The sequence below is a fragment of the Chinchilla lanigera genome, unplaced genomic scaffold, assembly GCF_000276665.1.
Source record: "Chinchilla lanigera isolate Chin_1 unplaced genomic scaffold, ChiLan1.0 scaffold00014, whole genome shotgun sequence".
Classification (NCBI taxonomy): Eukaryota; Metazoa; Chordata; class Mammalia; order Rodentia; family Chinchillidae; genus Chinchilla; species Chinchilla lanigera.
The window spans coordinates 13,124,992-13,152,257 of NW_004955415.1; positions in this window are offsets into that span (position 1 = coordinate 13,124,992).

Sequence of the window (27,266 nt, forward strand, 5' to 3'; positions counted from 1 at the left end):
GGCCCCAGAGGTGAGCAGAGGCCTATAGCTGCCTGGTCTAGAATTCACTGAGCAATGACATAAAAAGATTTTGCCCAAATGAAAATCAGAAAAACCCTAAGGTGGAAATCACTACAATGTAACCACAGTCATCACGTATGGAATCTCTGTGAAACGCTAAGCACATCTTCCAAACGATCTGCTTCAACTGCATCACAATCCTGTGGAACGCACATCACTCACCCACTTTTCCGACGAGGAAATAGAGCTCAGTGTCACTGGCTTGAGCTCACACAACCAGTAAGTGGGGGAGTCAGCACACGAACCTCAGGTTGTCTCAAAGCTAAGGATCTTTCTTCCCGTCAAGCTGCCTCTCCTGAGCCACCAGTCCTGGAATTTCACAGCAACATCCTGGGCATCAGCAGGAGGACAGATGCACCCAGAGGTCCTGTATATTTGATACGAAATGTGATCCTGATCTAAGAGTTGCTCCCCCATCCTGTGAGTGCACTTGGAATAACAGGGCCTCTTATCAACTGAGCTGTTTTTTGCCAAAGGGGAAGCTTAAATTGCTTTTTCCTGAATCCATGAATCTTCCAGCTTCTTCTAAATCCTATCCAACTGACAAGTTGTGGCATTTTTCTCTATTCTTTCTTCTAAATATCTTGAGTACCTACTGGGGACCAGGTTCTCTCCCGAACACTCAGACGCATAGCTGTGAAGGCCCAGCCCTGGCCCCTGGTGGGGCTAAGAGGAGGTAACCAGTTAATTATAGTACCACATGCAGAGGTCTGAGTAGGGTAATTGTGAAATCACAGAGGAGAGGTACTCAAGTCAGTGTGGTTGATATGGGAAGTCATCCTAGAGCCAGACACTGGGGCTGGGTTTTGGAGGCTAAGTAGGAAAGCTCCATGAGGATCAGTCAAGATTCCATGCACAAGAAGGAAACCATTCCTGGCCTTTTTAAGTAAAAAAAGGGAGCGGGGGTTAATACAAGGGGTTAAAAACTTTAAAAGGTTCTGGGCAAAAGGGCTATTGAATAAGTAGCATGGCTCTCCAGGAATGACTCGCAGAACACTGCATGACCATCTGACCATAGATCAGAAAGTGGCAAACAGGACGCTCCCCCTACTCTGGAAGATGGTGAATTCAAGACCTTACTGCCACGCTAGGATCGGGAGATCTGCAAGCTAGGATCAAAGAGTCTCTATGTCACCATCACAACTGCCCTCAGCACTCACAGTGGTGGCCACCGGACTCTGAGATGCTACTGCAGAGCACCCCATCCTCACCTTCATGACTGCTCTTGCTAGAGGGAAGGGCCTGAGCAGCACAAAGACGCCTCCGCTCCATTTCCATCGTCAAAACCTATCAAGGCCTAGCCCTCCGATAAAACTTGATTCACGTCCAGAACTCTAGCTGCAAAGGAAGCTGGGGGAGAGTGTTCAGCTTTATCTCTGCAGTGCAGGATTGCAATGAGAGAGGAGAGAGAGGGAGGTGGGAATGGGGACTGAGGGCTGAGCAGATGCATCTGTGTACTTGAGGGGGAAAGGAAAGGAGTCCTAGGTTGGTGGACCTGACTTGAACGTCCTCTTCTGCCCCCACACAGAGGCAGCCTCCAGAACTACACTCCCAGAACCTCTGTCCTGAGGCCCACGCTGTCACATCAGGAAGAACTATTGAGCACGGACCCTAATTCTCATTATCCTGATGGTGAATCCTTAAATCTCCAGAGGGAGGAGTTTAAGACCCCACAACCACAAAACAAAACCGAGCCTAGAACCTGGTTCGGTCCTAAGGCATCCTGAACCCTCTTCTTCCCACTCTGGGGCTGGGCAGGATCCTGGCAGGGGACACGGAGGCCAGTGCAGGTGAGACAGCGCAGTCTGGAATGGTGGAAACCCAGAAACACACCTCCATTTCCTTCCCGGCTCTACCTCCCCTAACTGTGCTACCTGGGGCAAGTTTCTTTACCTCTCTGAGCCCCAGCTGCCTCCCCTGTGAGAGGGACATGATGGCAACACAGAGCTGAGATGAGAGTGGCAGATAATGTATACAAAAATCATATAATAGTTGCACTGTCGTGGGAGTGAGCTCTACAATATCATTGTGAATTTATAAGCTGCCATTATTATTAATAGTAACCAATGTTCCCCTAAGTCAAGATGAAAATTTTAAAGGCTTTATATGTGGTTTGATCTTCATTTCCTTTTCGATCCCTACATCATTAGCAGCATCAAAAGAAACGCCCTGTGACTGCTTCCCTCACCCTAGCGTATCCATAGCCGTGATTCCTAACTGAACACCTGGGGTTCACCTTCTTATAGAGAGCCTGTAAATGTACCTCCGGAAACCCACAAGCCCGCACAGACCCACACATGGAGTCACACCAAACATACTCATACACACTTATCCCACAAAGAGCACACACAGGCATCAACAAATACATAGACCCCCACCAGCACTCAGTCTCAGACATGAACTCACAGAAACACAGCCCCCACCCTCTGCAGGCACACACACAAAGCAACCACGCAGCACCCACACAAACACGCCTCCTGACGTGCACACATCACCCTCTCCCAGCTTTGTGACACGTTCAGGAATGTTATTTGCAGGTGATGGAAGGAGCTGGAAGCTCTGTTTTTCACTTTCCTTGGAGTATCTAGCCAGTGTCTGCCCGAGAGTCCTGGAGGCAGCCTTCGTCAGTCTAAAGCTGAGCCTTCACCATGGGTCTCATCTCTGATAAGATAATTAATTTTCCATTATAGCTTCTCTCTCTCCCTCTGAGTCATCTTTACAAGTCTCTATAATAGTGGCATTTAAGAAGGGAACTTTCTGAACACCCAAATCCCTCCAGAAAGGTTCAGCTTCTTTAGTGAAGCATTTACAGGCCGGGGGAGGTACACAGAGCAACGTGGTTTCCACATTGGAAAGAAGTAAGTGGGAGGGAATATCAGGCAACTTCGCAGCACAGATCATTGTTTAAATAAAACCCCCAAGGGGCTCCTTGGCAGCATTAGAATCACTGTGCCTCTATGAAGGTGTCACAGAACAACTTCTCTGCTTTCTTCTGCTTTACCAGTGAGAGAGGAATGTGGTTCAATCCTGGTGTTTGACCTGGGTTCAAATCCAATCTGTCATTTTTGGGCTCTGCATATCTGGGCAAGTTTCTTACCTATCCAAGTGGCTGTGTTTTAATCAAAAAATTATAGTGATTGAGAGCAAGGAAGGGCTCCAGAATCAGAATACCTGGCTCTGTCTCTGATGGGCTGTGTGATCTTTGGCAACTTACAGAATCTCTCTGATCTTCAATTTTCTTATCTGTGAAGGGGGAATAAAAACAGCACTTACTTCATAGGATGATTACAAGCATGAAATTAATGTACTTAAAACTTAGAATAGAGAAGTTAAGAATGGGATTGTAGCAAGGAAAGAGCAGAGCTATCAGGTGTTTCCATTACCAAAATTGGTTCTATATATGGAAGGGATTGATCAAACATTTTTTTAAAAAAAGTCAAACTAATGAATTATATGTTTGAGGTCCAAGAAAACAATTAGAACTATAAAGGGCTTTGGGGGCAGATAGAGTTGGGACTAAGGCCTATTTTATCTCTTAAGCACTCTCTGAGCCAGGACAAGTCACTTAACCTCTCCAAACTTCTGTTTCTCATTCGTTAAATGAATAAATGGGAACTCTGCTAACACCACAAAAATGCCAAGGAGCCCACAACATGTAAGATGGGTGGATAAATTTTCTGTACCCTAAGACCAGCAGAGAGGGACTCCTCATTGCTTGGCAGGATTGTGCTCCAGTCTTGGGACTCTCCTTATGGCAATGGCTATGCCCCACCACCGCATAGGGCTGACATGAAAATTAAATGAGCCTCTTAGTGAGGATGCCAGGAATGTGAGCTCCTTTGCTTACACTGTCTGGCAGGAATAGCCCACACTCTTTCCTCTGAGTAAAGGGGAACTGGCCCTCACTGGTGTGGGCTTCTGGAGCACCTGTCTCTTAAGATGTGGCCCAAATGGACCAAGGTCATTTCCTAGCTTACAAGATGCCTAGGAAAAAGATGGCTTTGTCTCAAATTTTGCTACGTGTGGCTTCTAACTTACTTTAGACATTCCAGTCCCATCAGGTGACTCCTTCCCTCTTTCCTCAGCAACTAGACCTGAGATTGACATCCAACAGTGATCTTTCAGGAGATAGTACCCAATTTTAGATATGTTGGCTGAGTAAAAACTATACATTTCTAGTTCCTATTGACCAGCATGTGTTAGATTTTTGCACAGAGTGAGCTCTATAAAGTCAGGAGCTTTTCCTTAATTACCTCTGTGTCCTGGTGGCATCTCTCATTGTGGTTTATCAATGGCAGGTACAGCCATACCTGTCACCTTGTAGGTGTAGTGTTCTGTTCCAAGCAACTTGCTCTGTCCTCCTCAGGACCTGCAGGACCCAATCCTTCCTAATGTCTCCTTCAGTAAATCTGCTCCGCTCATGCTGGCCTCCTTAGTGTCCCTTGGATATGCCATCTTGTTACTATGCAGGGGCTTTGCTATTGTTGCTACCTTTGCCTGGAATGCTGCCCACCCCAATGCATACATGTCTCATTTTCTTGAATGAGTCATATCTATGCGCAAAGATCATCTCAAAGGGCTTCTCATGACCACTTTATCTAAAAGACTATTCCCTACCATTATCTCCCCTCTTGCCCGGAATTATTCTACACATGCACTTGTAGTTTGTCCTCCCTGCTAGAATGTAGGTTCAAGAAAACCATAGACATTAGTTTTCTTATTTATGACTGTATCTTGAGCCCCTATAATCATTCCAGGTAGGCCCACAATAAGTATTTATAGTAGGAATGAATGAATGAACATATTATTATATCGGTGCTAGTCAAAATGAATCCCTAGCCAATTGGAACACTCACCCAGCTCCAGCCTGTTCATCCCAGATCCTGCCTGTCTCTCCCCCACACCTGGCCATTCTGACTCAGAGCTTCCTACAACTTGGGTGACAGACATGGATGAAATCAGCTGAAGGAAGTGTCTGTTACTGCTTATTTTTCATTGCCCAGGAACAGGCTGTGGGAGGAGCTTTCCACTTTTCCAGAACACGTTCAAATAGGGATGTACAGGGCTAAAGACTAGACGCACCTTCCCCCCATTGTATCATTCTGTGTAGTTATTTAAAACACCTGTCTGCTCAGTGTTTCCGGCTAGTAAGAAATGCCAAGTGGGGACAGCTGGGGAAAAGAAATATCAGAGTTGGATTCCAAGAGACAGCAAAATGAAGATGTCACTAATAACCAGTGAAAAGTTGGCTCATTCTTCCTCTCTCTGCTCACTTCCCTTGGGCTCCATTTTCTGCCTCACCACCTGCGCCGCCTCATGCCGAGAAGCAGGAATTTGCTTTTCAGCACGGCGGACAGCGACCCGCTGGCAGCCAAGGCGAAAGACGGAGCCAGAACGTGGGGCATTCAAGCAGCCAAACAAATATTTACTGAGCACATCCTGGGGCCAGACACACCAGAGAATATAGAGATTTATGTGGTCTTGACCTTTAAATAACTTAATCTCTTCAAGTCGTCAACATCCTTAGACTTATAAAGCTGGGAAAAAGCCCCAAGCCTCTTAATAGCGGAAAGTGGGGGGAATCAAAGGGAAAATGGTTCCTTTTCCCGCAGTTATTGAACTGCTACTGTGTGTTTGCCTGTGTAACCTAACTTTCTCAGTAGGCTGCCACCCTCAGAGAAAATAACTACTGCAATATCCCACTCATGGCTCTATCTCAAGGCACACTGCCTGGCACAGAGGTGCCAGTCAATAGTTTTTGAATAGATGTATGGATGAATGAAGCTGCAATTCCTTTACAAACCTTATCTTACTCTTTTCTTTTTAGTCTTATGTTACACATAAGAAGCTGAGGCTCTGTGAATCACTCTCTTGTGACTGATGAAGTGGATTAACATCCAGAGCCTCTTGATTTCATGCTGGGCTGCCAATCAGAGTCACTTTCTAGAGCACTCTTTGAATCTAGAAAAAGTGATAACCTGTAGCTGGGAGTAGTGGCCCACACTTACAATTCCAGTATTCCAGGATACTGAGGCAGAAGGATCAAAAACTCGAGCCCAGCCTGGGCAATTCAGCAGCTTACAGAGACACTGTCTCTCATATATATATATATATATATCTTCAGTGCAAAGGCCCTAGGTATATTTCCTAGTATTGAAAAAGAAATCAAACCTTGGTTAAATTATATGTTTCTTCTAACCTCAGTTTCCTCCTAAGTATAGTGAGGAACGGAGGCTTTCAGGGATCTTGAGGGAGCTTCGTCCCAAATCCTTTGCAGTTGAACAAGAGTACCAGCAGGGGGCGCAATGAGATGACGTGAAGGCATCCTCCCCTTGCCTCTGCAGGGCGTCAAATGAGAAGTGTATAGATATCCCCACAGACCTTGGGCTCCTTTTTCATCTTCCTGTTCTAACCAGTGTGTGCGCAAGCAGCACAGACTCTTCTTTTTAGAGTACAACAAATGAACTTCAACCCCTCTTGAGAAGTGCGTAAAGAGACAGCCCCAGGATATAGAGACTGCGGAGTGAGGCTGCGGTGACTTATCACCCAGGACCCCACTGGCTGAGTAACTTTGGACAAAGCCTCCAGCAAAGATAACTGTTTAAATGGCTGCAGTAGCGGAAAAATCAGTTTGGCTGATTGATGTCCTGGGTATCTAGTTAGTGGGTGGCTTCCAGCCATGGCTCTGCCTCAGGTCCCAGAATTACTCCAATAAGAGATCTGCTCATCTCTGACTCTTCCGGAGGCCAGGGAAGGGGGGCTGAATCAGCTCTCTCATGAGCCTGATTGGAATTTAATGGGGACCAGTGGGTATTTGCTCACTGAGGGCAATGTGGGCAGAGGAGCAGATCTATCAGGCTTGGCAGAAGTGCCTGGCACCTGCCTGTGGGTGTGGAGGGAGAAATAAAATCAGGAAAGAACTGATTGCACAGTGAATGTCTTTCAATTATTTGAAAAGAATGCAAATCAAATGTGCCATAAAGGCTGCTTCTCAAACCAAGTCCTCGCCATTGATATCTATATTGGCCAAGATGCATTCCCAGATTGAAGGACAGTAAACGGCAGTTTGGGAGATGCTGTTAAGAAGCCTAACCCATAGGAAGCATCTGGCATAACTGGAAGAAAGCAGGCTGTGTAGCTAGCCAGACCTTGATTCACATGTGGCTCTGCCATTGGCCACTTGTTGGACATAGATCAAGTTGCTTAATCTTTTCTAACTCAGTTTATTCACCTGCAAAATGGGAAACCACTAAGAGTATCTACTCTTCCAGCTATCTGGTCCTGTATAACAAGCCACATTAATACATCATAGCATGTCAAAACTATTGTTTTATTATCTTCACAGAGTCTTAGGTCAGAGATTCAGCCAGGACCTGGGAGGTATAGCCCATCTCTGCTGCATAGTGCCGGGGGGCTCAGATGAGAATACTCGGATGGCTGGGGGTTGGAATAACCTGGGGGCTTCTTCACTTTCACAGTCCCAAGGATCACAGTGACCACAGGCCCAAACAGATTAAGGGGAGCAGCTATAGAACTTACCTCTAAATGGAATGAGCATCAATTTGCAGCTGTACTTTAAAACTACCCCATTTACTATGCCTGGATGTCATAACAATCTTTATGGTGTAGACCAAGAATGTCCCCCAAAGCCTCATGTGCTCAGAAGCATGGCTCGTGGGAGGTGACTGAACTATGGGGGCGCTGCAGCTAACTTGCTGTTAGGAGGTAGGGCCATGCTCAAGGTGGACCATTGGGAGCGTGACCTGGAAGGATGTATCTCCCTCGCTGGCTTCTCACTTCTCTCTCTGCTTCCTGGCCACCATAACACAAGCAGCTTTCCCCTGCTCTGCCCCTTACCATGCCCACAGTTCCTGTCTGGGAAACAGCCAACCAAGTGCCAAAATAAACCTCTTCTCCTTTAGGTAGCAAGTGTCAGGTATTTGGTCCCGGCCATGAAGTGACTAAGACAACACTTAAATACATGCCAGTGGCTTGACACAAGATACCTTTGTTTCCTGGGGGGCAATCAAATAGGTCTTTGTGAGAGCTGGTTTGCATTCTTAGGTAAAGTGTATAATGCCTTAGCATGGCCTACCAGGCCTTGTACAATCTGGATCCAGCTTCTCCAGCCTCTTTTGGTCCACCTTGCCTCCCAAACGCCTCACCATTGGTCTCCCTTCAGCTACTTGAAAACATCATGCCCCTTCCCACCAGCCGAGCCTTTTTGCTCTGCCAGCCCCTCTGCCTGGAGTACTCTCTCTCACTTCAGTATCTAGCAAAAATCATGTGTACTTTGGGTTGCTCGCTGCTTTAATGACACTAACTCTGATTCTCAAGACTACATCATGTCCCTCTTTTATGTGACATTAGAGTAATACGTGCTTTTCCATCTTGGTATGGACCACAATCACCGTGCTGTTATTTCCTTAATATCCATCCCTCCCCATGTCCACTTGACACCATCGCATTAACTGATGGGCAGGAACCCCTGTCTACTTTATGTCCTCAGCACCTTACACAAGGATTGGCATAAAGTGGGTGACCAATAAATATTTGGTGAATACATGAATGAAGGAATGATTAGGGTACCGAAGGTTTTTATGTTTGAATTTAAATCATGTTTGCTAATAGTAATTAGCCCTTGTTTATTAGAGATCTGATTGGTTTTGATGTCCCTATGGGGCTTATTGAAATTCAGGGAGAAGTTTCTGAATTTGGGGTACACCTTTGAGGAATTTTGGGAGGACTTACTGGTCCTCATTTCGGCTGTTACAACCAGCACTTCCTGGGACAGCAGAAGAGAATTTAGTGCTGAATTCTCTAAGGCACAAAAAGAACGTTTGGGCATAAACAAATAATTTAGCCACAGAATTATGTACACTTGACGCATACTGTGTGCTAGGGACCGTGCCAGGCAGGAAGAATACAGTGAGAGAGACAAAGTCTCTGTTCTCATAGACCTTAGAGTCAAATGAGGGAGAAAGACTGAATGTAGATACCTAGAAATAGTGTAAGTTCTGAGAGAGGAGTCCCACAGACCTGTCAGGGTACAGGGCTGGTTCCAACTAACCTGTCCCGGGGGTCGTGAGGGAAGGCTTTATTGAGGAGATGATATCCGAACAAAGATCTTAAGTGCATACAGGCATTATTGAAGGAAAGAAGGAGGTGGTTAGAAGGGTCCAAGAATGAGAAAGGCGTGTAGGGAAAGGGCTAAAAGGTAAAAATAGCCTGGAAGTAGAAGACGAGTATGAGTGAGACGAGGTGAAGGGTAGGCAGAACTCTCAGGATTAAAGGAGGTGTGTGTTACCCAAAAGGTAATGGAAAGTCTCTGAAGGCTTTGGAGCATGGGGTGATGAGGCTTCAGTGTGGAGAAAAGGTTATGTGAGGAGACTCGGGAAGCAGGAAGCAAGCAGAAGACTGATCATCATCCAGGCTCGAGAGAACAGGGCCTGGACTTAAGAGCGATGGTGCAGTAAAAGGAAGCTGACAGGTTCCAGGGATATCCGGGAAGAATAACGGTGATTCACAGTGGGTGGAGGAGACAGAAGTCGACGAGGACTCTGGAGGGCTGCACTGAGCATCCAGATAGGAGGGCAGGCAGAGCCCCAAGAGCAATAGCACCTCTTTTTAGGGGAAGGTGAGAAATTCAGCTTTTGACATGAGGACTTGTAATACCTATGAACAACTATATGGAAATGTTACGCTGGTCCCAGAATATCCTGGGCCTGGAATTCCCCCAAGTACTTAGCTGAATTAGGTGGAATAGAGTCACGAGGAAACTCAAAATCTCACTTCATCTTAATTCTCCAAATCCAGTCTGTTTTCCCAAGGATCAACTCAGAACCTATATAATTTTCAGGGCTTGCTCTGCGGCATAAAGAGAATATGGTATAAGAAATTGGAAACTAGGGATTCTCACTGGTCCTGGGAACCAATGAGATTTCATCCCACACACGCATTTAAGCACAGGCTTCAGAGAGGTGGCATAGAAAAGACTCAAGTACCGTGTAAGGGACAGGATCAGGTGATCTTGAAGGACTCTTAGGGCTCTGATATTTACTTACTGTAAGCTCGTACCTGCCACTTTAGCAACAAACCAAAACACAAACAAAAAACTATGTCATTGTTTCAGTTTCCTCATCTGCAGAAGAAGGTGTGAAGTAATGGTTTCAAAGAACCCTTCTAGCTTGACAAGCACAACTGTTTTGTCAAGAGCCTCCTTGTGGATTGATTCAAAGGGCCCTTCTCAGCTCTTATCTTGACCGATTTCCCCGTAAGTATTTTACACGGTTAATTACCTTCTGTTTCTTGATTCATTCTCTGTGGGACTTTAAAGAAAGAACTTTCTGTTTTTCTGAGCTTATGCTTCTTCATAAACTCCTCAAAGTAAGTTTCCTCCTTCTTCTCTCTTTGACACACTCTTACTCTGGTCCCATTCACCATGATGGCTTCTGGATACATCAGATGCTCATGTCTCAGCCAGAAGTTTTTCACTAGAAAGGTAGTAGAGGTAACTTGATCTTGCCTAAATTAAGAAATGTGAGAAGTATGGCTCAAACAACTGAAAATTTCAAGCATAAGTACAGTTTGATGAGAGGCTCAACTAACCCTCCAGCCTGCTCATTCCCAGCCTCCCATGGCTCTTCTTCCTCTCCTGCTGATGTGTTTCCAGATGGTCCTCTCTTTGGGGAGGAAAGATGGCAGCAGTAGCCTTAGATCTCACTTTCTATCAGACCAACTCCAACTAGAAACAGTGAGTGTCTTCCCAACTATGGGAAAGAAGTACTGGACCTCATTTTCACTGACCAAATGCAGTTATGAACCTGGAACTAATCCATGCTGCCGAGAAGAATGGGATATAACAGTTAGTTTGGTCTGCTCAGGGCCCCTTCCAGAGTTGAAAGTGGGCTGACCCTTCCCTGAGAGTTGAGAGTTAGAGATAGTTCTCCAGGGGCAAACAAAAGTTGAGTGGCAACAACAGCAGGTGCCAGCTGCAACTGATGACTAGATCACTCCCTCCCCTTAACATCAGTTCATGTGGTAAGTTACCTTTGGGAAATACCCATTTGTGTGTAGCATCCCAAACTCTACATGGCCCAAAGCAAAATTATTTCCCACAGACGTGCCCTGTCATCCATATCCACCCTGGTAATGAATGAAATCACTTTATCCCCACGTTCCTGATCCAGATACTTTAGTATCATACTCAAGCTTTTCCTTTTTCCACCCCTATTTGATCAGCCACCACATCCACTTAATTCTATATGATCTGCCGCTCTTTAGGATATTTTTCTCAACTGACCTCTACTTTCCTAGGAGAGGCCACTAACATCTCTCACCTTGATTCCTAATTCCAGAACAGCCTACTCACCAAATCCATTGTCTTCAGGCTGGCCTCTACTAATCTACTAAAATATGACTGATTTCAAATCCATGGTAAGATGAAATAAACAGCCTCTCTCACTGAATGCAAATAAATTTGGGAAGAATGCAGGGAGCAGCTACCTTGTACCTCGAAAGATAACATAGCAGACTCGGGAGGAAACCAAAACTGTAAGTGCAAGTGATCCAAGTATGGCAGGCAATTTTCTATTTCCTTTTCCTTCTGTATTATTTGGCTTGGATTAAAAAGCTACACAAATCCTACCACCTAGCATAAGTAAAAAGAGCACCAACAGAAACATTCCCTTCCTGGACTATGTGAAGGTAAAGGGCCTCTCTACAGCATGCAGAGTTGGGGTAAAATTCTTTGATCTTGTGGTTGTGTATTTGATTAGTTTTTTCCAACCCCAACTCCATCTCCTAGGCAAGACTACCCAACAGCTGGCTGCACAATAGCTAGGGGAAAAACAATAGCAGCCTAAAACCTTGAGGAAGGAATTCTTTTCTCTGATCAGAGAAGCTGTGGACCAGATGACAGAGGAAGAATCTCTCTCAGCCTCAGAGGCTGATATAGTGGGTAATCAAATGGTGAGGATAAATGCTTTGTAATCAGTAGATTATAAAGGGAGAGTACCAAGGCCAACATGTCAGTGAAAAAAAGATGAGGAAGCAGCTGGACAAAGCAATCTGATGACATAGTCTATGCATCCCTGGGCCTCAAATAAGTACATATGGATCTGCCGGGCATGGTGGCGCATACCTGTAATCCCAGCACTAGGGAGGCTGAAGCAGGAGGACTGCCACAAGTGTGAGACCAACGTGGGATACATAGTAAGTTCAGGGGCAGCCTGAACTAGACAGTGAGACACTGTCTCAAAATAAAAAGTGTATATGGATCTGACCATAAACACATACCTAGGGCTTTGCAAACTGAATAGCACATAGACCATCACCAAGATCCTAGAATGGCCAATGACAAATTTGACTAGAGCTACAAGTGCTTTGAAAAGTTAACTAGGACACAGATGGTGGGGCAGAACATGTACAGACAGATACCAATTGGATCAGTTGCCTGCCTGAAAAAAAAAAAAAAAAAGGAAAATCAGCATTCTATGTATTTAAACAAATCTCAGACCCAGTGTCTCATACCATGATAGACCAATGACCAAGACAGAATCCAAAAGTACTTCACACATTAAGAATCAAGGTAAAAATTTTAAATCAATTTTCATTTGAAAACACAATTAACAGATGCCAATGACTGAGAAACATGGTGATGAAATTACTAGACTAAGACTTAGAAGCAAATATTATGACCATGTGAAGAAGTCAGGGCAAATGCTATTGAACTGAATGAAAAGCTGAAATGTCTCAGAAAAGAAATAGGAGCTATAAGAAAAAGAATCAAGCCAGCCATGATGGGGCATGCCTGTGACCCCAGCACTCGGAAGGCTGAGGCAGGAGGATTGCTGTGAGTTTGAGGCCAGCCTGTGTTACAAAGTGAGTTCAAGGCCAGCCTGAATTGCGTAGTGAGACCCTGCTTCAAAAAGACAAAAAAGAAAAAGGAATCAAAGAAATTCCAGAATTGACAAATAGCATAGCCAATATTTTCAAGTGACTTGATGGACCTTAAAGCACACCAGAGACAGCAAGAGTCAGTGAACTTAGAAATAGATCAACAGGAATTATCCAGTCTGAACAACAAAGAAAACAATAATGATTGGAAGACAATGAACAGAGTTTCATGGACCTATGTGACAATCCAAAAAAGTATATTCATAGCATTGGAATGCCAGAATAAGAAGGAAAAGTGTATGGTGTAGGAAAAAAAAGTATCTCAAGAAATAATGGCTAAATAATTTCCAAGCTTAGGTAAGGTACAAACTTACACATTCAAGAAAACAAGCAAAGTCCAAAGTGCATAAATTAAGAAAGTATATTATAATTAACTTTGCTAAAAATTTAAGACAAAAATATCTTGAGCGCAGAGAAGAATAATGCATGATATATACAGAAACAATTACCCAAATAGCTGCAGACTTTTTCATGGCAGCCAAGAGCAGTAGGGCATTTTTCAAGAGCTAAAGAATTACCAATCCAGAATTCTATGTGCAGAAAAAGTATTCCTTAGAAATGAATGAAAAATAAAGACATTCTCAGATGAAGAAACACTAAGGCTTTTGTCATTAGGACACCTGCTCTAAATAAATATCAAAGGACTTCAGAAAGGCAGAAAATTGTACCAGGAGGAAATTCAGTGCCTGCAGAGTGAAGAAAGACCAATAAGTCTAGTAAATATCTGGGGGAGTAGACTGCCTTTCTCATCTTATCTTTCTTTAAAATATATGACAATTTTGTGCTAATATCTGTTTTTTTCTTCTTTGTAAGAGAGAAACCTTTTTGTTGATATACTCTGAAGATGATACACAGTGTATTAACTAGTGTTATTCCTTATTCTCTTGTTATCAAATTTTGTTTTATTTTTCATAAATTTAAAAAATTAAATGACAAAAAAATTATAACATTGTCTGACTGGGTTTTCAATACAAATAAATGTAATCTATATGACTTGTACAGTATAATGGGGAGGGAAGAGACCTATACAGTAGCAAGGTTATATGTAAGCTGGAAGTAGTAAAATATGATTCTATTGAACTATATGAAATGTGTACAGTATAATCTATACAGTAATACCAAAACCTATGCACAAAGATATATGGCAAAATACAAATAGAAAGCTTAACATTTAATACTAAGATATTAAAATAATTCAAAAATAGGAAGGAGAAAACAGAAAAGAAAAATAGAAACAAAAATAAAATAAAATAGTAGGATTAATTTCAAGCATATCAATATTTACATCTATGCACCACATAATAACATTTCCATCAACAGCAAACTGCATCTAAAGTGGTGATCCCAAAAGATTAAAACCGCTCGGACAAATTCCTATCCCCCAGTGGCACCGTAGGCATTGTAACCCAATGCAATACTCACACATTTGTGGTGGCATTGGAGCAATCAAGCTCACTGTACTGCCAGTTATATAAAAGTCTAGCATATATAATTATTATGGCACATAATACTTGATAATGATAATAAAATGTGACTGGTTTGCATATTTACTGTACTTTTTCATTATTATAGAGCATAATACTTATAAAAATGTTAACTGCCAGACAGTGTGCTGTGTTATGCTGATGGCTGCTTCATTCATCTCATGTTAACTAAGCATCGAGTACACCAAAAGGCCGTATCAAGTGGTCGATGCATCCAAATGTGTGTACAATCACCACGACAAACTCACCCAAGATTTATTTCTTACAATAAATACATCTTTGTTGTTAAGCAGTACATAACTGAGACACATCAGTTGAAAAACAGAGATTTTCACATTTGGGCAAAATAAATAAACAAAACATGGCTCATCTTTTAGCTCATCTACAATGATCCCATTTGAAATAGAATGGTACAAATAATTAAAAGAAAAAAATTGAAAAACTATACCATGTAAACACTAATTGAAAGAAAATTGGAAAGGTTCTAATAATAGTAAACAAAGTAGGCTTCAAAGAAACTAAAGTCACCATGGATCCAGAGGGCATTACATGTACAGCATTCTCAAATATATCTCTAGCAACAGAGCTTCAGGATATGCGATGCAAAAAGTGTTAGAATGAAGGAAAAAATGAAGAAATCCACAGTTACAGTTGGAGATGTGGACACTGCTCTCTTGGTAACCAGTAAAACAAGAGCTCAGAGAATCAGTGAGGACAGGGAAGAACTGAAGGACACCATCACAACAACAGGGACCGCTGTCATATTTGCAGAATACTCCATCCAAGAACAGCAGAATATAGATGCTTTTCAAATTTTCAAGGAACATTCACCAAAATACGAGCATAATCTGTATCATATAATGAATCCTAACAAATCTAAGAGAATTTAAATCATCCTAAGAATGTTTCTGAGCATAATGGATTTAAATTAGAAATTAATAATAGAAAGATCTGGAAAATTCCTCTAACACTTAGAAATTTAAAAAGAAACTTCTAAATAAGGCATAGGTCAAAGTAGAAGTCTTCAGGGAAATTAAAATTTTTGTGGGGGTGAAGCTAAAGCAGTGTTTAGAAGAAAAATGTGTATCATTAAATGTTTATATCTGAAAGGAAGAAAGATGTTAAATCAACAATCTAAGACTCCACAGTGAGAAATTGTAAAAAGGAAGCAAAACAAACTCAAAGCAATCAGAAGGAAGACAATAATAAAGATAAGGTCAGAAATCTATGAAATTGAAAACAGAAAAAATAATAGAGAAAATCAATCAAACCAAGGGCTGCTTCTGTGAGAAAAATCAATACAACTGACAAATCTCTAGTCAGACTAACAAAGAAAAATAGAAGACATGAATTCCCAATGTCCAGAGTGAAATACAGAACACCCCTATAGACTGCACAGACATAAATGAATAATAAAAAATACAGTGAACAAGGTCTATGGCTTCAATTCAACAATTTAATCAAATTGAATCAATTTCCTGAAAACCACAAACTACCAAAACTCACCCAAGGATGACCTAAATATTCTATGTCTATTAAAAAATCAAGCTGGGTGTGGTGGCACATGCCTGTAATCCCAGCACTTGGGAGGCTAAGGCAGGAGGATAGTTGTGAGTTCGAGACTGGCCTGGGGTATAAAGTGAGCTCTGGCCAGCCTGAACTGCATAGCAAGACCCTGTCTCAAAAAGACAAAAAATAAAATCAAATTTTTAGTTAAAAACAGAAGCTACTGAACAATATAACAAAAACATTCTGAACAATGTAGCTGCAGACTCATACCTTTGGTGTCAATGAAACACTAGCAAATCCTTTGTGTGTGTATGTGTGCATGCACACACACATGCATGCACAAACAGGTTTTCAGATTTGGACAAAAATAAATAAACAAAACATGATTTGACAATTAGCTGATCTATAGTAAATCCATTTAAACAGGGAGTGGTGGTGTATACCTATAATTCTAGCACTTGGGAGGCTGAAGCAGAAGAATTGCTGTGATTCCAAGGCCAGCCTGGGCTACACAAAGAGTTCTTTTTGGGGAGCAGGAGGAGGGTATGGGGAATCGAACCCAAGACCTTGCACTTGCCAGGCAGGTGCTGTGCCACTGAGCATTCAAGGTCAGCCTGAACTGCCTAACAAGACCCTGTATGAAAAAACGAAAACCAAAACAAAACAAACAAACAAACAATAAATCCATTTAAAATATAATGACATACGTATTTAAAAGTAAAAAAATGAAATGCTGGTTTAACATTTAAAAGTCAATATAATCCACCATGTTATAAACACAGTAAAGTAAAAAACTAAATTATCTTATTAATTGATGCAGAAAAGGCACTTAATCACACTCAGTACCCACTCATGATTTTTCTAAAGGTTTTCAGCCAACTAAAATCGGAAGGGCACTTCCTTAACCTGATAAAGCAGAACTGCAAGAGCCCTCCAGCTAGCACACCACTTCCCATGTGAGACTGAAGCTTCCCGCTAGGACTGGGAGCCAGCTCACTCTCACCACTCCCATCTAATGCTGTACTACAAGTCTAAGCCACCACTATAAAGCAAATTAAAAAATATAGATGATATAGAGATTGGGATGGAAGAAATACCTAACTGAAGAGGAACATCTGAAGAATCTACAAAAAGGCAAAGCTTTAAAACTGATAGGTAAGTTTGACATGGTCACAGCGTACAAGACTAATGTGCAAAAATTAATCATGTTCTGTATACAATCAGTGAACAGCTAGAAACTGGAATTTTAAAAACAATACTATTTACAATAAATTGCCCCAAAGCAAAATATGTAGGTTTAAAACCAATAACACCTGTATGAAAGCTATATGCACAAAACTACAGAACACTAATAAAAGACCCAAGTAAATGAAAAGCTTACCACACTCATTATTTGAATAGTTAAGATATTAATTTCCCTCAAACTAATGCAGGCCTAGTCATAATCATATTAAGAATTGTTCTGTAAGTGTAGACAAATGGATTCTAAAATTTGTGTGGATAGGCAAAAGAAGAACCTAAACAATTTTGATGAAGAAAACACTTACACTACTCAAATTTAACATTTACTATAAAGCTACAGTAATAAAAGCAGTGAGGTAGTAAAAAAGAAAAGGATAGATGGACCAATGGAAGAGACTACAGCATACAGAAAAGGACTCACATAAATATGGTCAACTACTTTTGACAAAGTTTTGAAACAATTCAATGGAAAAAAGATAGCCTTCAATAAATGGTATTGGGAACACCTGGATATCCATATGCAGAACAACCTCAACTTATATCTCACTCTTTATGCAAAAATTTACCCAAAATGACCACAGGTAAAATGTAAGACGTAAAATTTTTAAGGAACACATGGGAGGAAATTTTATGACTTCTGTTTAGCTCATAAATATGACACCAAAGCACAAGACATTTAAAAACTTGTGATGAATTGAACTTCCAATTTTAGATTTTCTGTGCTAAGAGAATAAAAGATAAAGTTACACTTTATCTTTGATGAGAAAATGTTTGCAAATCACATGTTTTGCAAAGGGCTTATATTTAGAATATATAAAGGCTTATCAAAATCCAACAAAAAGAAGACAAAAATAGGCAAAAATTTAAATAGCTACTTTACAAGAGAAGATGTATGAGTAATGCATAAGCCTGTGAAATGTCAACATCATTAGCCTTTATGTAAATGAAAAAAATGATGAAATACCACTACACACCAATTAGAATAGCTTATATTGACAGGAGAAAAATCTCATAGTATCTAGTGTTGATTAAGAAGCGGAGCAACTAGAACTGTCCTGCATTGATGATGGGAAGGATTATAGCACACTAATTCTGTCCACCAAATATTGCTAAGCAAATTGTCAATCACCAGTACAATGCAACACTACTAAGCAATAAAAAAGAATGAATTGTTTATACACACATCATCCATGTATTTCAGAGGCATCCTATAGAGCAAATATCTTAGCATAAAGGTTTCATACTACATAATTCTATTTATGTAACATCTGCTTAGTGAAACTATAGGGACAGAGAATAGATTAGTGACTGCAAAGGTCTAGGGCAGTAGTGACAAACCTATGGCACACATGCCGCAGCAGGCTCTTTGTATCATTGAAGGCTCTAAAGGGTTCGCCATCACTGATCTAGGTGGTTCTCTACAAAGGAGCACCATGAGGAAGTTTCAGAGGATGGTGGATCTGTTCTATTTTCTGATTCTGGTTGTGTTTATATGAATATTCCATGTCTTAATGTGCAAATTGTTTTTAAAAATTAATGACACAAAATAATAAAGTCTGATCACAAAATATCCATAAAACTCTAGCCACAAATCCCATCATTTTATACCAGCTAAGTTTTAGTGTATAAATCATGGCAACATGCAGACATCCTCCAGTGTGCGTGGGTTCATGGGGCACAGTGGCAGCAAGTAGCCAATCTTAGAAAAATGTACCTTTATATGAAATTCACCCAATGAAGTGATAATTTAAAGAATTTAGAAAACAAAAGGACAAGTGATTTATGCCGTATTGAAATACATAATTAAGATTAAACAACTCCAATACCACTTATGATTGCCAAAGAGAGATGTAAATGTTCTAAATTTTGACAATATAAAAGTAATTAACAGAAATTGGCAAGTTGGGGAAGAGAAAATGAAAAGCATCATAATGCCATCATGTTTCATAACAAGGAGTACTTCTATACTCTCTAGAATAAAAATACAATAAAAACCAGCTCTAATATTTTTGTCATCTTTTTTTGGAAACTCAAAGTGATCTTTTAGAAAAAACTTTTTATTTTGAAATAATCAAAGAATCACAGAAAGCTTGGAAATACGAAACCCAGAATTTAGTATGTCCTTCATTAATGTTGACATTTTACATGACTATAGTATAATTAGCAAAATCAGGAAATCAATATTGATCCAATACCATGTGCTGAAGTAGAAGCCTTATTAAAATAGCGTCAATTTTCCCGCTGATGTCTTTTCTCCAGCCCAAAATCTAATCCAGGATCCTGCATTGCATTTAATTATCATATCTCCTTAGTAAATTCCTTAGAGTGATCTCTCAGGAAACATTAACTCCTGAGAGAAGAAAAATTGCTTTAGACTCAGCAATTACTTCAATATCACTTTAGTTTCCATTTTTTTGCTTTAAATTCAAGTAAATTTAAATGTAGTGCTTTTATTTAAAATACTATTGCAATACCCAGTGTTATATGAGTTAATGGGGTATTAATATTACACTATTCATGAGGGGAAAAAAGCTGATCAAGGTGCCAAAATGGTCTTTGAAATCCCAAATTTAGCTTTCACTCAGTCATCCATGTAGTTGATTACTTTTAAAATGTGCTATAGGGTCAGCAATATAGCTCGGTGGCACAGCACCTGCCTGGCAAGCACAAGGTCCTGAATTTGATTCCCAGTACCAAAAAAAACCCACAACAAAACCTTGCTACACACTGAAAATGACTCTCGGTACCCAGGAGCAAGAGACCTAGGTGCTATTTTCAGGACTCTGCCACCCACTTGGGAACACCAGTCACCTATGATCACAGCACTCTGTGTAGCACGAGATCCAGTGGTTTCCAAAGAGGAAGGGGTCTCATGTATGGAAGCACCAGCGAAGGCTTTCCATGGGCAGACATGTGAGCTGAGGCTAAGGACAAGCAGGCACTTGCCTGAAAGGGCCATGGCTTTTTGTTAGGGTATTTTTTTTTCTAATGATAGAAAACCCCACCTAAGAAGACTTAAACAAAAAGAATGTTCATCTGCTCACAAACCTGGGAAGTCTGAAGGTTGCCTGTCTTCAAGTGTGGTCTGACTTGGAAGCCAACAGGAGCAGTGGCCTTCTGGCTCTGCTTCCTTCTGCCTTTCCTGGGTTTTGCCTCCGGTGCTCTGAGCTTTCCCCAACAGGATTTGTCAGGGACTCAAGGGATGTGGGACAGCTCCACCCTCAGCTCAGAAGTGTGAGTTTGTCCAGAATCCTGAGCAAATAATCCTCCTGCTCAGACTTGGTCCTGGGCAACTCTTCAACCAAGGTCTGTGGACAATAGGAAGGAATACTCTGTATTAAACCCTGATGCTGAGGGTATAATCAGTCTCTCCCAAACTCCCTGGTTATGGATAGCTTCTCACTACCTAAAATCTAAATGATCTTGACAGGAAAAGAATGCTGGGGTAGCAACCTGCAAAAAGATCTTTCCAGCACGTGCAGAGGTTGAGAGTGTGAGATGTGTTATTAGAAATACAAAAATAGAGTTGAAAAATACATTTGATATCAAAGTAGGGGAGAAAAATAACACCAAGCCCAGCCACAGATGGAAAACTATTGAAAATATTTCAGTATAATAGTGATCAGACTTTGCATATTTCAAAAAATAACTGTGACTAATCATACAGAAGAATCGGAAGGACCAAGTTAGACAAAAGGCACGTTGGGAGGCTTTTACAACAACACTGGTAAACTATATACATGCCTTACAACTCTAAGTAACATAAAACTCAACTAACGATGGCTTGGCTTGTGTAAAAGTGAGATTTATTCTTCTCACAAGAAATTCAGAGGTCAACAGTTACTGATACCACCAGATATTTCTCCATACCATCAAAAAGCCAAGCCTTTTTGTTATTCTGTCCCACCACATTGACTTTCATCATTATACTTTTTATTTCATAGTCCCCAAAGAGCTGCCACTTCATGTCCAAGGAAAGAAAAGTACAGGTCAGGTAAAAAAAGGTTATATCTAATTTTTCTTAACTCCTACAGTCTTTCTTCATATGTTCTTGGCCAGAACTCACTCCTAAGTGCAAAAAAGGCTGAGAAGTGAGTATTTAACCTGAGACCATACATGTGACAGATAAAATGAATTCATAATTCTTTCACTAAGGAAGAAGAAGGGAATATATATTTTTAGTAAGCAATTGCCAATATCTGCCAGACAGGTATGAGATTTGAGAACCCCAAGCAATGTCATCAAATGGTAGCTGGAGATGAGCAGACAAATTTGAGGTATTTATAAGATAGAAAAGGCAGAACTTGACGGCTGATTGATTGGCTGTCAAGTATGAGAAAGAGAGACGATGGACACTTTTATGGGTGCTGGGTTGGTAGGAGTGAATAAGGATGCCATGGTTAAAGGAGAAAATGCCCCCTGCTATTTCCTTGAGCTCCCAGTAAGCTGAGCAATGTTAGGGAAGTGTTCTGTGATTAGTTTTAAACATAATCAAAACAGCTATCATCTAATAAGCACTCACATGGGCCAGACATAATGCCAAAAATTTTATGTGTATTATCTCATTCAGTTCTTATAACAGCACAGTTAATTTAGTCTGTTTTGGTGGTTGGAATATCACCAGTGTCTAGAATCATACCTGATACATAGTAGTTTCTCCCTAAACATTAGTCCAAGGACAAAAATAAGGAAGGGCTATCATTATCTTGTAGGTGAAAAGTCTGAGGCCTAAAGAAATTAAAAGGTTAGCCTGGCTATGGCCACACATCTGTAGAGCAGTTGAGAAAGAAGAGGTCAGCTTGGCTCTGTGTTTTTCCACTGTGACTTACATTTCTAATAAGCAAAGGCATGAACATTCCACTTCCCAGGAAAAAAAAGAACCACCAGAAGTCAGAACCTTTCCAGACACTGAATCCTCCCACAGCCTACAAAATCTTGGTTGCTCTGGCATCCCAGTGTCTCCTTGGCCCAGTCGCCTGTCATGCTCCTCCTTGTTACACTCAAGTAAATTTGTTTCTTGTCCACACCAGGGTCTTCTCCATCTCACAGCTCTCCAAATACTTTTCTCCCTTCCCTGAAAGCGCTATCTGGCTCCCCGTGGAGGGAGGGCTTGTTCTCATATATCAGTTCCCAGAAGCTTTGACCCAAGGCCACACTAAGCTCCCTGGGTAAAGAATCTCTTACCACTATCCAACTTTTCTATAGCACTTCTTGAAGACTATGACTAAAAAGGATTTAGATCTTTAATGTCTTACAAAGACCACATGTTGACAGCTTGAGCACCAGCCTATAGCACTACTAGGAAGTGGTAGGACTTTTAGGAGATGGGGCCTAGTGAATGGCAGTGAGGTCACTGGCACCAAGCTCATGGAGGAAACAGTGGGGATTTGTGTCGTTTTGTCTCTCCTCCTCCCTCCATTCTCTTCTTCACCCTCAGCCTCCCTCTGCCCCTCCTTTTCCTTCTTCACTTTCTCTTCTTCCTCCTCTTTCTCCCCGCACTTCCTCTGCCTCCTAATCACCATGATGTGAGTGTCCTTCTCCACCACACACTCCCACCCCCATGATACTCTCCTCACCACAGACCCGAGAGTGACTGAGCCAAGCATGGACTGAAACCTCAGAAACTGGGAGCCAAAATCAATCTTTCCTCCTTCTGCATTTATTTTCTCAGGTATTTTTGTCACAGCAATGAAAAGCTGACTAATGCAGAAAATTGGTACTGAGCAGTGAAGTCATTGCTGTCAGTATGCCTGACCAGGTGGTTCAGAACTTTACAAGTTGGTTTGCAGGAGGAATTTAGAAAAGTTTGGATGACTGGGTTAGAAAAAGCCTAAAATGCTGTAAGCCGAGCTAGCTGGGCAATTCTAGGGGAAGCTCAAAAGACAAAATGCTGATAGTAATGTGGACAGTAATGATTATACTCGTGTGGTTTCAGATAGAAATGAGGAATTTGTTGGGAAGTGAACTGGAGACCATGCCTTTTGCCTGCTGTCTACATTGTTCCATGCCCTGAGATGTCTGTGGGAGGCTGTTGAAAGCCAGACTACCTGGTAGAGGAAATTTCAAGGAGGCAAAGTAGTCAGGCACTGGAATGAATATTGCTGGCTGTTTCTAGCCAGATTTAAAGTGAGAATCAGGAGAAAAACCTGAGTGGAACCAGGTGTGGTGGCACACATCTGTAATGCCAGCACTTGGGAAGCTAAGATAGGGGAGGATCAGCAGGAGTTTGAGGCCATCCTGGGAACATAGTAAGTTCAAGGCCATTCTGGACTACATAGTAAGACCCTGTCTAAAGAACAATAAAGCACAAAAATTTTCTGGCAGTTTGGCCAGAAAAACAACACTTTTATAGTTGCCTACAGGGAGGTTATAGACACGAAAAAGATTCACACTGTTAAAAACACAGCCCACCACAGGCTCAAAGACTTTGCTGTGAGAAGAAACCACCTGGGGGACCTGGTCACATAGGCTCACCTAAAGAACTGTCTCCTCAGGATTTGTTTTGTGTCCAGCTCTCCAGGTACCCAGAGGCCACTGCAGCCATGCTCTAAGTTGACCCAGCTATTGGTCTGTCATACTGGTGGCAAATCGTGGCATCATCCACATTGAGATAGGATAGAAGAAATAAAACTTAAAAGGAGACAAGAAAACCATAATTTTTAAAATGTACTTTAAAGAAGACTACAAATTCTGCAGCTCAGTTGAAGTCACCCAAGGTGATCCATATAAGCGTTTCCTTGGTTAAATTTAGACACCTTTTCTTCCAGATCCATCACAGCCAAAATTCCTCAGAAATACTAAAAATCTGTAAATTGGCTTTACAAAGTAAAGAGCAGGAACCTGATCCTAAGATAAAGGAACAGGTTAAGAAATTGAAAGAATGCTTAAATTGTCCATCTTTTAAAAACTGGGCTCATATGTGTAATGTGTACTAGTACCCTTTGGGCAGGGCACATTCTGCCAAGGTTTTCACCCCCACAAGAGAAGCATAAATGTTCCCTGTTCCAGAAAATAATGCCTCTCTCTCTCTCTCTCTCTCTCTCTCTCTCTCTCTCTCTCTCTCTCTCTCTCTCTCTCTCTGTTTCTGTCTCTACCCCACAAGGCCTGCACTTTATTTCTTTGAGTGCATACTTTTGAATTCCCTCCTAATAAAACCCTTCCAGTGCCTCCCACTGATTAATCCTAAAGATTCATTTACTACAATGGGAGTCAGTGAACCTGCAAACCTATTCTATGGGTAGGGTGAGTTAGGTTCCTTATCTCAGCTTAAACCTCCTCAGATCCTGTCCATTGACACACATGACACTTGTTTTGCAGGCCTGCGGAACAAAGAGGTGTGGGGTTACAGAGGCTTCACTGAGATTTCAAAAGAAAACTTGGGAGGGCAAGCAGTGCATAAATAAATCACAGTCCCTGTAAGCAGCCCCTAAGAGAGCAATGCATGAAGCTTTGAGAGTGAAGCCAAAGTTGCAGTGGAGGCCCCAGGAAGTTGGAGGTGCCAGGAACATGGAACACCTGCTAGGTAATGCTGTAGCCAGCAAGCAGAGCCAGCCCAAGAGAGAGGCCACGTGGACCGCAGCCAGCAAGACCATAGGAAAGGGGCTGCCCAAACCCTTTGGAAGACCATATCCTGCCACTGTGTGCCCTGGATGCTGGACATGGAGCCATAGGATTTAGTGTTTACCTTAAGGAGTTTCAGTCTTGCCTTAGTCCAATTTCTCCTTGCTGTTTTCCTATCCCTTCCTTTTGGCATGGAAATGTTTATTCTGTGCCACTGTATCTTGGAAGCATTTAACTTGTTCTTTTTATTCACAGCTAAGACTTTGCATCTCACAGGAGAGTTTGGACTTGGACTTTTGAGCAATCATGGACCTGTTAAGATTTTGGAATTCTTGGAGATGAACTAAATGCATTTTGCATAGCAGAAGGACATGAGCCTTGGAGGGCCAGGAACAGAATATTATTATTTGAATCTTAAATGTCTTTCAAAGACCATATGTGGCAGGCCTGGACATGACTTAGAGAGGTTTTAGGGACATTAGGAGGTGGGATCTAACAGAAGGAAGTTAGGTCATTAGGGGTGTACACTTGCAAAGAATATTGGGTCTCACTTTCTTGCCTTCTCCCTCTCCTTGTCTCCCTCTCCAGCTCCACCTCCATCTGTCCCTCTCTTGCTGCCATGAGGTAAGCAGCTTCCTCTGCTGTAAGCTCCCACTGCCCAGAATACACTGCCTCACCCAAGCTCAAAAGTGACCGAGCTAACTATGGATTGAAACCTCAGAAAGCATAAACTAATAAATAAACCTTTCCTCCTTTTAAGTTAACTTTCTCAGATATTCTGTCACAGCAATGGAAATCTGACTACTGGCATGATCATCTATTTCTTATCTGAGATCAAGTTACATAGCCTCCATGAAGACAAGAGCTATGTCTGAATGTTCAGATGTCCCCAGTGTCCAGTACAGTACTGTCACAGAGCAGATGCTTAATGGATGCTTTATAAATGTCTGAATGAATGGAGAAGTGAATATGATGGGTGGGTGGAGCTAGTGGATGAATATATGAATGAATACATGGATGGGTGGATGAATGAATGGATGGAGTGAATACACAGATGGATGAATACTATAGGTGAATATATAGATGCTATGCATGGGCAGAAAGATGAATAAACAAATAGATGAATGGATGGACGCACAGCTCCATGGATTGGTAGGTGAAAGCCTTTCTCTAAACCACCCATCCCAAAGCATTACTTATTTCATATGCCCATGTTTCTTGGTAGGTTGCCTTCTGCTAGTTTTTGATGACTCCTTCCTGTGCTAACAAAAACAGCTTGGTTCTTACCTGGGCCCACAAGGTTGGGGAAGTAGCCAACAGACTCCAGATCTGACTTGGGTATGCAGCAGCAGGAGACTGTGGGCTGACGTGGAAATATCCTGTCCCTGGGAAGAAGGTGGGCCCATAGCAATTATGCAGCAGAAAGCGCTCTTGATGTGAATCTGTCTTGCACAAACAGGTTAGAGTTAAATTTGACCTGAGCCATGAATCACACTGTTAGTCTCCCATTCAACCACATCACTGAGCTGGCAACCTTTGTGAGTGCTACTATTTATATAGATACAAATATATGTATTTATACAGACAGAGGTATGTGCGCAGTTGAAGCATTCTGATTAATTCTATCCTTGGAGAGAAATTTTTTTCATTACTTCTACTTTTGTGTTCAGTGAAACCTGGTTCAAGGCTGTTGAGAGGGAGGTCTTGAAGGATCTGGGGTGCCAGAAGTGGGAGGAAGGTTCAACGATTCATTCAGCAAACATTTCTGGATGCCTACTCTGGGACGAGCACTGGGGAGTGGGCATGGCATGCTGGAGGTATGAAAATTACTAAGACGTGGCTTTCGCCCCCATATTATTCAAAATCTGGTGGGGCTACTGACTGATGGAAGGGTAGTGGGTGGTTAAGGATTTAGACTTTGAAAATCACATAGGTGGAGATTCAGTTCCCACTCTCACCACACACTTGCTGCAAGACCTTGGCAAGTTTCTCAAGGTCCTTAAATTTAAATTCTTAGTCAATGGTTAAGATAGAGATAGGGACAGAAGCTGACAGTAGATGCCGTGTATGGGGTGTATGGTTTCTCCCTTCTGGAGTTTTTGTGGGTCTGGAAAAAGATAGTGGATAAAACTTGGCACAGAGTAAACGCCTAAGAATCGTAGTCCCCCTCGCCCCCATAGCTGATATTTTTTGCTTTCTGTATGTGCCAGGTACAAAAAGCACTTACACGTGGTAACTCGTTTAATCCTCCCGAAGACCCTAAGAGAGAGAGATACTATTATTTCTACCCCATTTTTCAGATGAAAAAAGAGAGACACAAATATGTTAAGGACTTTCCCAAAGAGTCCCCTCTTCCGATTGATAGAACCAGACTTTGGATCCACAATACAAACCCACATCCTGAGCATCACACAGTGCCTCCAGGGTTTCTTTAACATCTTTTTCTTATTTGTG